The following is a 12,269-nucleotide window of genomic DNA, read 5'->3' as shown; positions in this document are numbered from 1 at the left end:
TTGTGACCATGTTTGAGGGCATTTAAAAGTTTATTGGATAAACATATGGATGATAATGGCATAGTGTAGGTTAGATGGCTTTTGTTTCGGTGCAACATCGTGGGCCGAAGGGCCTGTACTGCGCTGTATTGTTCTATGTTCTATGTTTGAGGAGCTGTTCGCCGCAATGGGGTGGTGGGGGTGGGTGGTGGGGAGGGGGAGGGTGGATGAAAAAGGAGAAAAATCTGTACAAACTGTATAGTTAATTGTTGGGAAGAATGTTTCCCGGGGTGTTTATTTGCTGTAACCTACTTTGATACATGTTTGAATAAAATGCGTTAAAAAAAAAGAATGATTGGGCCATGTTTATTATACCCGTGATGAAAAAAGACGTATCTACACACAGTTGTGGAGATTTTAAAGTCACCATTGATCCTGCACTGTGTGCAGAATAGTACCCTCTGCCCTTGATTGGTGGCCCATTCGCTGGGTTGGCTGGAGGCCAATACTTCAATAAAATCGGCCTCATTGAAGCATATCTTCAAATGAACGTGGATCGAGATTCACAACAGCTCTTGATTATTGTGACACACAAAGGGTAACTTTGATATGAAAGACTACCATTTGGCACCACTTCTACACCAGCGTTGTTCCAATGAGCTATGGACCAAATATTAAGCAGATTAGATGGAGTCTGGTGTTAATTAGATGACATTTTGGTTACCATAAAGAATGATGAAGAGCAACTCCGCAACATAGATGCCACATTCCAAAAATTAGAAGATTATGAATGAAGAGTTGAAAAGACAAATGTGAATTTTTCCAATCTTCAATCAACCATCTGGGTCATGTCATCAATGGCAAGGTACTGCATAAGTCGCCTTCAAATGTCAAAGCCATTACAGAGGCATCTGCACCTCAGAATGTGAACCAACTTTGATCTTTCTTAGGCCTGGAAGGCTCGTTGCTAATCTGGTTACTATTCTAAAACCCTTACACAATTTATGGTATCAAAATAAAAAGTGGACATGAGTGGATCAATGTGAGAGAGCATTCGTGCAAGCATCCGGACCAAACGTTTATGAACAGGAACAACCAAATAGGAGCAACTTAACATGAAGCAGCATATGTAACACTGCGCTATCCCAATAGGTTCAGGTTTGATGAACCAACAAACAAAGAAGTCACACCAGATAGCAGGCAGTGGAGCGGGACTTGGGAATGGGGGAAGTTGGGGTTAGGAGGCCAAGTCAAAGCTGGACACCTGTAAAAAATGTGAATTGTAATCGATGTATCAGGTTTATAATCGATGTATCAGGGGCGCGATTCTCCGCTCCCGCACCGGTTGGGAGAATCGCCTCGGTCACCAAATTTTCCCGCGACGCCGGTCCAACGCCCTCCTGCGATTCTCCCAAGCGACGAGAACGGCCCCGTCGAGTTCCGTGCGGCGCAGGCCGGGGAATCGGCCGAGACACCCAAAATGGCGATTCTCCGGCACCCCTGCTATTCTCAGGCCCGGATGGGCCGAACGGCCAGCCCAAAACGTCAGGTTCCCCCCGGCGCTGTCCACACCTGGCCGCTGCCGGCGGGAATAGCGCGGGAACGCTGGGGGGGGCGGCCTGCGGGGGGGAGGCAGGATCCTGCACCAGGGGGGGCCTCAAATGGGGCCTAGCCCGCGATCGCTGCCCACCGATCGTCGGGCCGGCCTCTCTGAAGGAGGACCTCCTTTCTTCCGCAGCCCCAGAAGATCCGTCTGACATCTTCTTGCGGGGCGGACTCGGAGAGGACGGCAACCACGCATGCCAACCCGCGCATGCACAGGTGACGCCAGTTATGCAGCGCCGGCCGCGTCATGTATGCGGCGCCAAGGCCTGGCACATGTAAATGACATGGCGCCGCTCCTAGCCCATTAACGGGCCCTGAATAGGAGCCATTTCGCGCCATCGTGAACCTCGACGGCGTTCACGACGGCGCGAACACTCTGCCTCCATTTCGGAGAATCCCGCCCATAGTGTCTGTGTATGTTCACTTTCACCTTTGCTTTGTATAAAAAGAAAAACCCGAATAAAAACATTGAAAAAAAAGGATTTGTAAGATTAAAGATGGACTCTCCCGACTACCCTTACCAAATAATTATTCGGTAAACAGTTTGTGTGGAGACATTTTCTACTTCAAGCAAGTAGATAACGCTCCTGTCAGCATACCAGAAATGATCCAGTACTGTCAGAGGTTATGGACATGGTGCTTCGAAGAACGACTTCTGGAGCAAACCCTGAGTTAAAGCCATATTCTACTTGAACTATCCATACAGGCAGGTTGCCTCCTCTGCGGAATGCAAGTCATCATTCCACCATTAGTCAAGAAATTTGCATGAAATCAATTACACAAAGGCCGTTGTGGTATTATAAATATGAAAGAGATAACCTAATGGCCAGAGCTAAATGCCAAAATCGAAGAGACGGTAGGAATGTATTCATCTTGTGCTAAAGTGCGGAACCAGCCGCCATTTTCCCATTACACCCATGAGAATGGCCAGAAGAGGCCTGGCAACAAGTACTTGTTGATTATGCCAGACCATTTGAAGGGCATATGTTTCTCATTCTCATTGATGCTCACTCAAAATGATCTGAAGTTGCCATCATGAAGACAGGGTCAGCAGAGAAAACAATTAGTGATTGGGTGAAATCTTCAGCAGATTTGGTTACCCAGGAAAACGTGTGAGCAATAATGGGCCACAATTCATGGGCGGGATTCTCCGACCCCCCGCCGGGCCGGAGAATCGCCGGGGGAAAGCGTGAATCCCGCCCCCACTGGCTGCCGAATTCCCCAGCGCCGGGGTTTTGGCGGGGGAGGGAATCGCAGCGCGCCGGTCTGCGGCCGCTGGCAGCGCCCCCCTGGCGAATTTCCGGCCCGCGATGGGACGAGCGGCTGCCCGTTTTAGGCAGGTCCCACCGGCGTAAATTAGACCTGGTACTTACCGGCAGGATCTGGCTCTGCGGGCGGCCTCCGGGGTCCTCGGGGGGTCGTGGGGGTATCTGGCCCCGGGGGATGACCCCATGGTGGCCTGGCTCACGATCGGGGCCCACCGATCTGCGGGCGGGCCTGTGCCATGGGGGCACTCCTTCCCTCCGCACTGGCTGCTGTGAACCTCCACGATGGCCGGTGCGGAGACGAACCCCCCTGAGCATGCGCTGGGATGACGCCAGCACACGCTGGCGCTCCCGCACATGCGGCAACTCGCGCCGGCCGGCGGAGGCCCTTTGGCGCCAAGCCCCCTACGCGCTAGTTGCTGTGGCGCCAACTCCGCCATGCCGGCATAGGCCCTGAAGGTGCGGAGGATTCCGCACCTTCTGGGCGGCCCGACGCCAGAGTGGTTCACACCACTCCTCGGCGCCGGGACCGCTCGCCCCGCCGGGTAGGGGAGAATCCCACCCCATATCCCAAGAGTTCATAAACTACTTGAAGGAAAATGGAATTCAACACATCCAGTCCGCTCCTTATCACCCTGCCACAAATTCGCTTTGTACACACGATGAAACATTCGTCAAAGGTAGCCAGAGAATGAGGTTCATTGTCTAAACGTTTGAGTCGATCCTCACTCACATACAGGAATACTGTGCACTCAACAACACAAGTTTCTCTGGCTTTGCTAATGATTAAATGTCAACTACACACAGCATTTGATTTGCTAAAACCACCCAAGACAAAATAAATTCTCGAGCAAAAGCAGCAGGATAAGTGATATAGCCGGACAAAAAGGCGAAATATTGTGTTTTTCGCCAGGGTCAAGACATTCTGGAAGGAACTATACCACAAGTGTAAAGTAGATACCTGATGCCATTTTAGCACAGACAGATTGGTCTCCTACACCGTTCAAACCCAAGACGATATAATATGGAGGAGACATGTGGATCAACTTTTGGTGACAAGAACCAATCTGCCAGAGACAGAATGACAGAGAGTCCAAATCGAGCTGTGCCAAGATTCACGAGAACCTGACACTAATTGAACCAATTGGAAAAGCAGTACCTCAGTTGAGAATCTGACACCGAGTCAACCTCAGAACACTATGCCAACTCCAGTTAAGATGACCATGGACAACATCCAAACCAAGCCAAAGACACCAAAAGTTGAAGCACTAAAAGGCAGACGCCTGAGGTTCGCCCACAACCAACAGAGAATGTTTGCCTCTGAAGTATCTGATGTATTGATTGTTGTTGTTGATTGATTGGGAATGTTATACTATTTATTGTGTCAGGGACCTTTGATTTAAAGGGGGAGTAAAATGTTGTGTATTCTCCCCGTGTCTGCATGGGTTTCCTCTGGGTGCTCCGGTTTCCTCCCACAATCCAAAGATGTGCAGGTTAGGGGGATTGGCCATGTTAAATTGTCCTTTAGTGTCCAAAAGATTAGGTGGGATTACTGGGTTACAGGGATAGGGTGGAGGAGTGGGCTTGGATGGGGTGTTCTTTCCAAGGGCCGATGCAGACTCGATGGGCCGAATGGCCTCCTTCTGCATTGTAAATTCTTTGATTCTACGATTCATGGTATTTATAGTGTTTTCTCATTCGCAGCATTGCACTGGAACAGGAGAACTTTAAGAGATCAATGACATAATGCCACCGGCCATTTGAGCGGGCAAGCAGAGTAACATTGCAGCCTGAAGTATTAACATCTCCTGAATAAACCTTTTAATTTGTTTGAACCTCTGAGGCAGGCTTAATTTTAAAACCACCACAGTAGCATGCTTCATCACAATAGTCAGTTCCAATACCACATTACTGGTCAAGTCTGAGTGCACAACCAGTTCAACTGTACAAAGAGTTAACAAAATCTTCACACACAATTTTGCTGCAGTGAGGGAGTTCTGATACCTTGATCATCAAGTCTCTCTTCAAAGCCCAGAGCCACTAGTTTGACTTTAAGACCATAAGATATAGGAGCAGATTTAGGCCATTCAGCCCATCGAGTCTATTCAACCATTCGATCTTGGCTGATATGTTCCTTATCCCCATTCTCCTGCCTTCTCCCTATAACCCCTGAACGCCTTATTAATCAAGCAAACCCCTTGTTAATCAAGAACACCAGATTTGTGCTTGAGGTGCTGTCACCTACAGAGCTACAGACCAACAGCTGGAAGGTGGAATTAGACAGAATAGTTCTTTCTTAGAACATAAGAACTTGGAGCAGGAGTAGGCAATTTGGCCTCTCAAGCCTGTTCCACCATTCAATACAATCTCATCATGGCCTCATCATGATCACATCATGGCCTCAATATGGCCCCATCATGATCTCATCATGATTTCATCTTGGCCTCAACTCCATCCGTCCTGCTGTTTTCCGTACGCCTTCAACCCATTACTAATCAAAGATTTGTCTAACTCCTCCATAAATTTATTCTGACCCAGCATTCACCTCACTCTGTGGTAGCAAATTCCACCCATTCACCACCCTTGGGGATAAGTAGTTTCTCCTCATCTCTGTTTTAAATTTGCTACCCCTTATCCAGAAACTATGACCTCAGGTTCTAGAATGCCCCACAAGAGGAAGCATCTGTTCCACGTCTACTTTATCCTACTGTAGCCCCATACGTGCCATCAGGGAGACCTTTCCTGTCATATCCATCTGTGTGTTCGTTAAGGCTGGCTGTCTCCTGTTGATATTTTAGTGTATACATAAATTCTTTCCAGGGGCTGGATTCTCCACCCCGCTGCGCCACATTCCAGTTTCAGCACGCCGGCGGGATGCTTCGTTACGGAAAAGGGAAAAACACCAATGAAAAGATTTGTCCACCTCAGATTTTACTAATAGTGCATTGATTCTTAGAGAATTGTTCACAAAATAACTTTTTTTTAAAAATAAACTTGTTTAACCAAATGTTTTGCAACCCTACGTATAAAATGAGTAGCATTTTGGTCAGGCATATTGTTCTTTCGAAGGTAAGAATATGGAGAAAGCACAAAGAAAAGGTAAAGGAATATTACCGGCTACAAAACTGAACATATCCCATTAACTAATCGATAGGGACTGTAGCTCCCAACCAATTGAAGTGAATTCTTTGTATGGACTATCTACGTCAGGGCAGATGTCGGTTTGCAACTGGGTTGGCCAGCTAAGATTTTGTGAAGCATATCATTAAATACTTTGTGATTTCTTTCACCATCACCTTATCTAAATGCACTTTCCACTGCTGTGTCATTACTATGAAGTTCATATTTTCACACACATTCTTAATTTATGTTGCCAATTTCCTCCTCCTAGTCTGTTAGAAATTTAACCAGTCCCGGTTTCTACCCATTTTTCTTTTCCACAATTATCTTTCTGTCTACTATATATTACTATTGACAGACCGAGTCTCATTGGCATTCTATGGATTGTAAGAGAAAACTGTTTCTGTCCTTATCCAATACCTTCAAGTCCATTGCTACAATTTCATTGAAGTCTTTTGCAAATTGGAGACTCTCCTTGGGCCATGAAGGTGTTCTATTATTTTACACATAACACGGACCTCTTTTGTCAAAATAGCACGCGAGATTTAACGGATTCTTGCAAAACATCACAGTCTGGATCACGCCCTCACTGATGAGATCCAGATTAACACATTTAAGTGAGCCACTAGGTACATTTAAATATGTCTGCGCCATATTATCCCGGGGCCCAGGACCTAACGGCCGTGCCTGGGAGACCTTGCCATGGCGCCATTTAGCCTGCTTTCCACAAATGTGGACCAGGCGTAACATCACCTGGGGGGTCTCCCACCCCTGGGTGGTTGTGCAGGGTGGTACCCTTGCACTCCCACTGACAACTGGGCACCTTGGCACTGCCAGCCTGGCACTTTGGCAGTGCAACCCAGGCACTCTGGCAGTGCTATCCTAGCTACAGGTACTATTAGATAAAAGGAATTGATCACCTTTCTCCATTTTGCACCTAGTATTAGCATTGGAATCATAGAATTAACAGTGCAGAAGGAGGCCATTCGGCCCGTGGAGTCTGCACCAGCCCTTGGGAAGAGCACTTTACTTAAGCCCACACCTCCACCCTATCCCTGTAACCCAGTAACCTCACGTAACCTTTTTGGACACTAATGGCAATTTAGCATGGCCAATCCACCTAACCTGCACATCTTTGGACTGTGGGAGGAAACCGGAGGACCCGGAGGAAACCCTTGCAGACACAGGGCGAACGCACACATACCGCACCGACAGTGACCTAAGCCGGGAATTGAACCTGGCACCCTGGAACTGTGAAGCTAACCACTGTGCTACTGTGCCGCCCATAAGTCAAGTAAAGCCCAGTGGCAGATGTAGCACAGTTCTCTCTATATTACTCAATGAGTTACTTATACTGGAACTCATCAGGGTTCCCTTCACTCTACCAATGTGGTGGTCTCAATTTCTACATGTGCCTTCTTGTAACCTCCTGAACTGATATTGCCAATCCAATGTTAATTATTACAAACAAGGGGACAATCCTTTTTGCTGTTAAAATTCTCATATTGTTTTTAACTTGGTCTATGGTCTCACCATACCCTATTTCCTTAACCTGCTCCAGCCCACAACCCTTCAAGATGGCTGTGTTCCTCTAATTCTGGCCTGTTGGTCATGCACAATATTCTTTACTGCACTGCAGTCTTCAGCTGTCTATGCCCGAAGCTCTGAAATTCCCTTTTTCAATCTCTTCAGCACCCTAGCTTTCTGCCCTTTTTAAAGACACTCTTCAAGATCTACTTCTTTAGCCAGAGTTTTGGTCATATGTCCTAATATTTCCTCATGTGACTCGATATCAAGTTTTGAAATTTGAAAATGCTTCTGGGAAATACATTAAAGGCACTTAGATAAATATAAGTTGCTGTTGTCAGTGTAAACTAGGGAAGAAGTCATTGCTAACAGGTGTCCTAATGCGAGTCCCATTCTGTGCCTCAGTAGAACGTCTCCAGAAACTGTGACAGCGTGAACTGACGCGAAGCGACGTCGGCCTCACTCTGTGTTGGAGCCTGTTCTTTCACTGTTGGCCTCTGGTTGCTATCGGAGCACCTGTTGTTTTGTGCTGTCTCTGTTTGTGTTTGTGCTATTTAAAGCATCCAGACGCCCTGACTCGTGGAAGAGGTTGACGAAGAGAGAGCGGATTGAAACAAGACACCAAATCTGTCCCATCACTGCCTCACCTCTTTGCGGCCCAGACACTCATAAGAACAATGATATTTCGGTGTATTCAGTCTCGTGAAACTTTGAGTTTTCTTCAGGGCAGACCCAAGTCTTAGGGCAGTTCCCCTTACATCATGCAGCAAATCATACTGTCTTATTTTTCCTGTTCTCATTTTACCACTTACTAATTCTCATTTTAGCTTCTTGAAAGTACTGCGTTATACTGAGAAATGTGGCTCTGCAGCCACTGACAAGTGCAAACAACTTGCAAATATATAGATCCTGTAATGTAGTAAAAATATCCCAAGGTGCTTTCCAGAAACATTATCACACAAAATTTGATACCGTGTCATGTAAAAGAGGTACTTAGACAGGTGACCAAAACCTTGGCCAAACAGATAGATTTTAAGGTTAAACCTGTTCTGATGAAAGGTCATGGGCTGAATTCTCCATTCTGGAGACTAAGTGCTGACGACGTCATGAAAATGATGGAGTTTGATGACTGTGTGATCGGGTCCACAGCTGCAGCGATTCAAGCGCTCCCAAGGGGCTAGTACGGGTGTATTGTGACACTCCACACTCTGTTAACGGAACATCGGCCGATTCGCCGGTCCCGTGATTGACGCCCCGCCGTGGCACATAATAGATTCTCCCCCTCACACACACAAGCGTCGTAGCCAACGACGTAGCGCAAGGAGGGCAGCGCCGCGCTTCCGGAATGCCGAACTAGAGACTCTCATCGACTCTGTGGCAGAGAGATCAGTGCTGTGCCCCGGGCCGGGAGCGAGGTCAGCAGACGCCATCATTCGCCGTGCCTGGGCGGAGGTGGGAGCCGGCGTCAGCGCCGTCGGGGTGGTGACCCGGACTGGAGACCAGTGCAGGAAGAAAATACACAACCTCCTCAGGGCAGCCAGGGTGAGTACCCAGCGCTGTGCCCCTGGCACCAACCAACTACCCCCCACACACATGTGATTGGAACCCCCCCCCCCCCCCGCACCCACGGGGCGGCCAGACCCCCACCCTGACCCACATGTCAGCACCCATGCCAGCCGCAATGGCCGGATGCCCTGGCCACTGATGCCATTGGATATCTGACCCTTGGGCTGCATGTGACAGAACATCTAACAATGTCATTAGAACAAGGCTGAGCATAACCGCCGGGAGTGGGAGAAGACCGGAGGGGGATGACCAGACCTGCGTCCCCTCACCGTGCCCGAGCAGAGGTCACTATGCATTGTCGGCGGGCCGGAGAAGGGGGAGGTCGCGACACGGAGGTCGGCGGCGCCCCACAAAGTGAGACCCCCTGCCTGGTTGCGGGTCCCCATGACTAATGTGTGCCCACCCCGTCACCCCTCACCACAACCCCCCTGACCCCACACCCCAATCCCCTCACCCCACACCCCAACTCCCTCACCCCACACCCCAACCCCCTCACCCCAACCCCCTCACCCCACACCCCAACTCCCTCACCCCACACCCCAACCCCCCTCACCCCACACTCCAACACCCTCACCCCACACCCCAACTCCCTCACCCCACACCCCAACCCCCCTGACCCCACACCCCAACTCCAATCACCACGGCAGCCAACATCGCTGGTTGATGACCGAATGCCATCATTATCTGCAGGGGGTGAGGGGAAAACAGGTTATCATGGCGCATACACTCGTGCCCAACCAGGTACCATGGGCTACACAGTGGCCCTGGTTGTCACCGCACGCCCCAACCACACAAGCCCCCCCACCCCTGCACACCGGCCCCGTCAGTGCCCCCAGTCCTGGCACCCATCCCTGCTGCCAGGGCCACCGTTGGATGGCACTGCCCTCACTGGGAGCTGCCGTCTGTGTGGCCCTGGGTGGTCCCCCGGTGGGTGTCGCCGGTTGGGTGGGCTGGGCCGAGTTCCTGACCGCACGGGCAATGTGTGGTCTGACTGGTTGGGAACCCGGCGGACTGTGGCCAGCGCCGCCACAGTCGGCCGGGAGCCATGTTGCTAGCCAGGGGGGGTTCCACAAGAGCTGGGGGGCACCGGTGGTGGTTGGCCCGGGATTGTCCCGTAGGACTGTATTTGGCAGGTCGGGTCCTCGCATGGCCAACGCCATGTTGTACAGCGCAACCGCTGCAGGTCGTCGCCGTGCGCATGCGCGGCTACAGACCCGGCCATTCTCCGGCCGTTTATGGTGCGGGAGTCGGGGGTTTACCCGGCGCCGCTGCTAGCCCCTCACCGGTCCCGGAATCACTGAGGTTTCAGTGCCGATTTCGACGTTGTAGAATGCCACTGTTCCCAAGCCGGCGTCGGCACTTAGCTGCAGAAATGGAGAATCCAACTTTCTATCTTTTAATCTAATAATATCCTTAACCCCCTTAGTAAGCCACAGATGGATCTTTCTTGCTGAGGTCTTGGTTTCCAATGAGAGGTGGTGGCATATTGGTTACTGTCACTAGGCTAGCAACTCAGGGGACTGGGGTTCAAATGCCACCATGGATGAAAGAAATCTGGGGCAGGATTCTCCCGTAATCCACGCGATCGCCGGAACCCAGCGGCAAAAACAGCGTCACTCCGGTGTCGGGCGCCCCAAATGGCGCAAATTCTCCAGCCCGGAATGCACGAGTAGCGGCATGACGTCACCCACCGCGGATGCGCGGCGTCACAGCACAGCACAGAAACAGCCCAGCCGGCGCTTGTGGAGGGAAGTAGCAGAGGCCGTCATCATGTGGCTGTGACACCAAGGACAGGCGCCCAGTGCCACAAGAAGGTGAATGATCTCGTCAGGGCAGCCAGGGTGAGTACCCCCTCCCCCCCTCCCCCCCCGATGTGCGGCACATCCCCAGGTGCAACTAACCCTAACCCTAATGTGCTGCGCACCTCTGCCAATATACTCACAACAGCTGGCCTGCTTGTATATCCCTGCCTAACACTGTTGTCCTTTATCCCTGCCACCCACCCACCCGCCCCCCACAGGAGAAGCGCGCACACAACAACAGGGAGCGTGAGAGGACTCGAGGGGGCCCAGCTGATGAGAGACCACTCACCGTTCATGAAGAAAGGGCCCTGGAACTCGCAGGCGGACACGAGGACCGGGAGGTTGCCGATGCAGGGGTCAGGGGCGCACCACCAAGTGAGACCCTCCACGGCCCGTCCCCTTTCTCCCTTCCCCCATATCCCCCCTCCCCATATCCCACTTATCCCCCTTCCCCCAAATCCCCCATCCCCCATATCCCCCCTCCCAAATGTCCCCCATATCCCCCTTCCCCCATATCCCCCTCCCCCATATCCCCCAAATCCCCCCTCCCCATATCCCCCCTCCCAAATGTCCCCCATATCCCCCTTCCCCCATATCCCCCCTCCCCCATATCCCCCATATTCCCCTTCCCCAATATCCCCCCTCCCCATATCCCCCCTCCCCCATATCCCCCCTCCCCCATACCCCCCTCACCCATAACCCCCCCCCTCCCCCATGTCCCCCAATCACTGCCTGTGTGTCTAACCATGCATGCTGTATTGTGTATTGCAGGACCAAACGTCGAGGCACCCGTCCCCGCGGATGCCGACCGCCTCCAGGGCGGCCACGAGACAGGGAGAGACCCGGCCCCTCCAGCATGCGACGCCCCCATGTCGCCCCAGGGTGGCCACGAGACAGGGACAGGCCCGGAGCAACACGGAGACGACGCCCCCGTCTCGTTCGGGTGCGGCGATGCAGGCATGCGTCACCCAGTGACGAGGGGGGCAGCCACAGGCTCCCGTCGCAGCTGAGCCAGGACACCCCTACCCAGAACACCCCTACCCAGGACACCCCTACCAAGGACACCCCACCCAGGACACCACTACCCAGGACACCACTACCCAGGACACCACTACCCAGGACAGCCCTACCCAAGACAGCCCTACCCGGGACACCACTACCCAGGAGAGCCCTACCCGGGACACCACTACCCAGGACACCACTACCCAGGACACCGACACACATGACACCGACACACATGACACCGACACACAGGACACTGACACACAGTGGACGGGTGGACAGGAACCGCCACCCCAGGGGACCATGGACTCTGGGTCGGACGATGATCACGACGCAACGCCACTGCTATCTCCAACGCCCTCCACCATCGCAGAGACACTCACCTCAGTTGGGCACTTCAGCG

The sequence above is a fragment of the Scyliorhinus torazame genome, chromosome 1, assembly GCF_047496885.1.
Source record: "Scyliorhinus torazame isolate Kashiwa2021f chromosome 1, sScyTor2.1, whole genome shotgun sequence".
Lineage (NCBI taxonomy): Eukaryota > Metazoa > Chordata > Chondrichthyes > Carcharhiniformes > Scyliorhinidae > Scyliorhinus > Scyliorhinus torazame.
The sequence above is the reverse complement of the archived record's forward strand: the minus strand, read 5'-3'. Positions refer to the sequence as shown.